The sequence below is a fragment of the Dreissena polymorpha genome, chromosome 15 (genome assembly GCF_020536995.1).
Source record: "Dreissena polymorpha isolate Duluth1 chromosome 15, UMN_Dpol_1.0, whole genome shotgun sequence".
NCBI lineage: Eukaryota > Metazoa > Mollusca > Bivalvia > Myida > Dreissenidae > Dreissena > Dreissena polymorpha.
In genome coordinates, this window is record NC_068369.1 from 7420690 (window position 1) to 7425021 (window position 4332).

Genomic DNA, 4332 nt, shown 5'->3' on the forward strand with positions numbered 1-4332 from the left:
CCAAATAAGGCGGACTGCACAGGCTAATCTGGGACTACACTTTACGCACATGCATTAAGCCCGGTTTTCTCAGAACGCAGGTCATCTTTGTTTTGAATTGTTTATCCACACTGTCAGCTTATTATGCCCCCCCTTCGTAGAAGAGGGGGTATATTGCTTTGCTCATGTCGGTCTGTCTGTCAGTATGTCGGTCGGTTCGTCCACCAGGTGGTTGTCAGATGATAACTCAAGAACGCTTGGGCCTAGGATCATGAAACTTCATAGGTACATTGATCATGACTCGCAGATGACCCCTATTGATTTTGAGGTCACTAGGTCAAAGGTCACAGGTGAAGGTCACAGATACTGGAAATAGGCATTTTAAGGATTTAGCATGGTTCAAACAAGGGAAACAACTACCGTTTATGCATGTTCTTTTTGCAACAGCATTTGCCTCCCTTGTAATATATTAAAATTTTACCAAATGTAAGGCTAACTGCATTTTTGTTATGCATTGTATCAACCCCCACCACCACCACGAACCACCACCAACCACCACCAACCACACCAACACCACCACCACCAAACCACCACCAACCACCACCACCACCGTTGTTCACAGTGACAAAAAAAACGTATTCACACAATGGCTGCTACTACAACTTATAGCCCATATAGGGGGGCATGCATGTTTTACAAACAGCCCTTGTTTTGATAAAATGTAATGTTTATTGCCAAAGTTATGTTTACTCTTTTGCTGTTATTTATTTTTCAGTTGTGATTTATTTGGTCAACTTTTTAAGGCTAACTGGTATGTGAAATAAAAATGAAAAACTGAATACTCGTTGATATTCGTACAATTCCTTGATATTTCTGGTACACAGTTTGTATTGGATAAAATGTCAGCGACCATACACCTCGAACAACAATCTCCACGCAGAGTTGTCGTTATTGCTCTGACATACAATCTCTGCCACCACAAGAATATCCTGCCAATCTGGTAGGATTTTAATTTTTTGTTTAAGTATTATATAATGAAAAGAAGTATCATTTTATTTTATATTTTGAAAAAAAGTGTATACTATTATGATCATAATACAAATATAAATTGCCTAAATTAAAAAAGTAAAAATAACGGGAAAATTATTGTACCACGTGGTTCGGCTATGACGGCATGGATTTGATCCAGCCATGCTGGATCCAGTCAAATGTTTGCGCGGAGGTTGCTCTAACAAATGCACATGCTGCTACCAACGTTTAATTATGATTATAATTTTGCAATTTAATGAATACAAGTCTCCGAGGAATTGTATTAATTGTTTTGGTACAATTTAATTTCTGAAGTGCTCAAGATCAAGTGATTCTCGTGATTCACCGTCCGTCACACGTAGCTGACCTAGCAAACTTTCATTAACATCTCTAAACCTGTTAGCGGAAGGAATATTACAGTTCGCACAGGCTAATCGGGGACAACTCTTTCCGTTTTTATGATATTTTCCGTTTAAAGAAAGTCTATTCATAGCAAAAATCAATTTTTGGGCGAAAAGTGTCGTCCATGATTAGCCTGTGCAAACTGCACAGGCTTATCTGGGACGACACTACGCACATGCATTTAACCCCCTTTTTTCCGCGTGAGGCTCAATTCTAAGTCTTCAAGGTGGTGACTATTTGAAACAGAATCACTGTGCAGCCGTCCAAATCCCCACACACCAATATCGTGCTCAAGACCTTCGTATATAAATCCTTTACCACTTAGATATTTATTGTCAAGCATTTGTAGTCCATAAGAACGTTACATTTAATAAAAAACCTTTCTTACTAGATTTCAGTTTTAAAGGTTTCATCCAACCCTTAGTTACTGATGAGCAGCAAACCGGATAAACATGAACAGACTGCGAGTTACTCGCAGGCTGTTCTTTTTATTCTGTTTGCACATAGCCATTTTCACTTTGCCTCTGAGTGGGAAAGGGTTAAGAGATTCGCCGCACGGACTTGTGTGAACTGCTCTCGTCCTTGATCGATTTATTGTTTAATAACTGAGTGGTGATAAGCATATTGGGCGGGCAAACATTTCAGGTGACTATCGCAATCACAAGTGGTCATTATTTATTTTATTTAAGTACACATTAATTGAATGCAAGCTGTCACAGGCTGAATAATACTTTGAGGACGTTTGAAACCAAGCTGGTATGACGCTGTAGTTTGCAGAAAAATATATCAACCTCGTTCTGGGAAAAGTGGGCTTAATGCATAAACGTAAAGTATTGTTTAGGATTAGCCTGTGCAGTCTGCACAGAATAATAAGGGATGGCAATGTCCGCTGGTATGGAATTATTCGTTCGAAAATCTAGTTTAGATGGATAGTGTCGTCCCTGATTAGCCTGTGCGGACTTCAAAGGCTTTTCTGGGATGGAACAATCCGCACATGCATTAAGGTTCGTTTTCCCAAAGCGAGGCTCATATTTATGTATAACTTTATACAACGATATAGTATTGATGAGAAGGAACTAAAACATGACGTCATATGAATAGACCACGTTACAACTACGCTTGCTTATTGCGTTGTTTATTATAAACTTTACCAACGATAATTAGCTCGTTTGTCTGTTGAAAATAATAAGCATCGTATCAAAATGATTATTCTGAAATTCGAAAGAAAATTGTGAAATTTAAGGACATACTTATTATTCATTATAATATAAAATATAAAGAAGTGAAACTCCAGCTGCTGGAGCAGTATTGCATTCTCATTATATACAATTAGTTGGTCCTTTATTTAAGGCAAGTGACTAATTGCCTAAACAGTACAAAACAACACATTATAAAAACAACATAAACACATATAAGCAATATTCATGATATTCAGGTAATTGTAAATAAAATTTAACCTCATGGCGTTGCAACTCAAATTAAACAATACTAAAAGGGAATTACAACGCATTCAATTTAATTACCATTTGATTACTCAATGATGGGAAAGAGACCAGAACAACAGAGTTTAAAACTTTTTGAGGAACGATGAAATAAAATTACGAACAAGTATCAACTACATCCCTTCTTTTTAGAAAAAGATTTAAGAGTACAGCATCATAAAGTAAATATTTCAGATCATCATCGCACAAATACAGGAAGAAGCAGCAATAATGGGTGTAAAAGATCCATATTACATAGCTTGGTTGTTTATGTGGCTGCTAAAAAAAATATAAAAAAATAAATCAAACAAGAAACGAGTTCGGATGCTTCGGTTACAATTTCGGTTGCTTCAAATGACATCATGTGTTGTTTACTGCTGTTGGTTCCATTGTAAGGGTTACCAATTGCCAAACAAGCTTTTAGTTAATAATATTCCTAATTGGTTTCAAACCTTGCGAAATGGTTACTGAAATTGTAGAAAATATTGTAACAAGAAGCGGTTTTGTTTAAATAAATATTACACTTAAACTTATCTGTATTACAGTTTTCCTTTAATAATAATAAAATGGCTACATTTTGATATTTCGTAGCGGCAACCCACAGCGCAACTATAGATGGTAACAATACAACTGATATGAAAGAGTGAGAAAAAGACGTCATTATGGTGACGTTGCTTTAAATTTACTGATCGAGTTCGTAATTGCAGTAAGCTGCAAACTTATATTTAATATTTAAACTCAGTAGAAATAATAATAATACAATAAAATGTCTTAAATTAAAAAAAAGATTCACTGTACGTTTGTGCAACACCAGGTACGGAACATTAAATTACTGCTACATTTCCACGTCTTACAAAATGACATTAACTGAAGTACCTGCAAGATTGCAAATATTTATAAATCTATAAAATAACTATTTTATCGGCAGTGATAAAACTTATAATGTTCGTTTATCTTTATAGATATTACTTTGTCAACATCTCGTCAATTACTTTATTTACATGAAGTGGTCGTATCTTTGAATAAAATAGTAAACACTGTCAAGTGTCATACCGGCAAATACCCGTTGTTTTATTTCAATACCAACAATCTGTAACAGTGCTCCAAGATTTATTGCATTTATGATTGACCAAATCATGACTTTGCATTGTGGTCACAACGATCTCAGAATCGTTTGCTTTTAGTTCTGATGAATATCAGAGTTTCATGTGTCTTTTTTATCGTGCACAATTTAAAATTAAGCCGATCATGATATATGTTTGCTTACTTGTCTACATTTGCGGGTCTAGTATTTGTGGACTATTGGTAAATGGCCAAGGTAATGTTAAAGTGCTTTTTCACTTCTTCTTTTTAATAACTATTACTTGAAACACGTTGAATTAGTTTTTTTGAGGTCGATTTAAATGTTTCAAATGTCATTTTAAATAAATTCTTATAACAC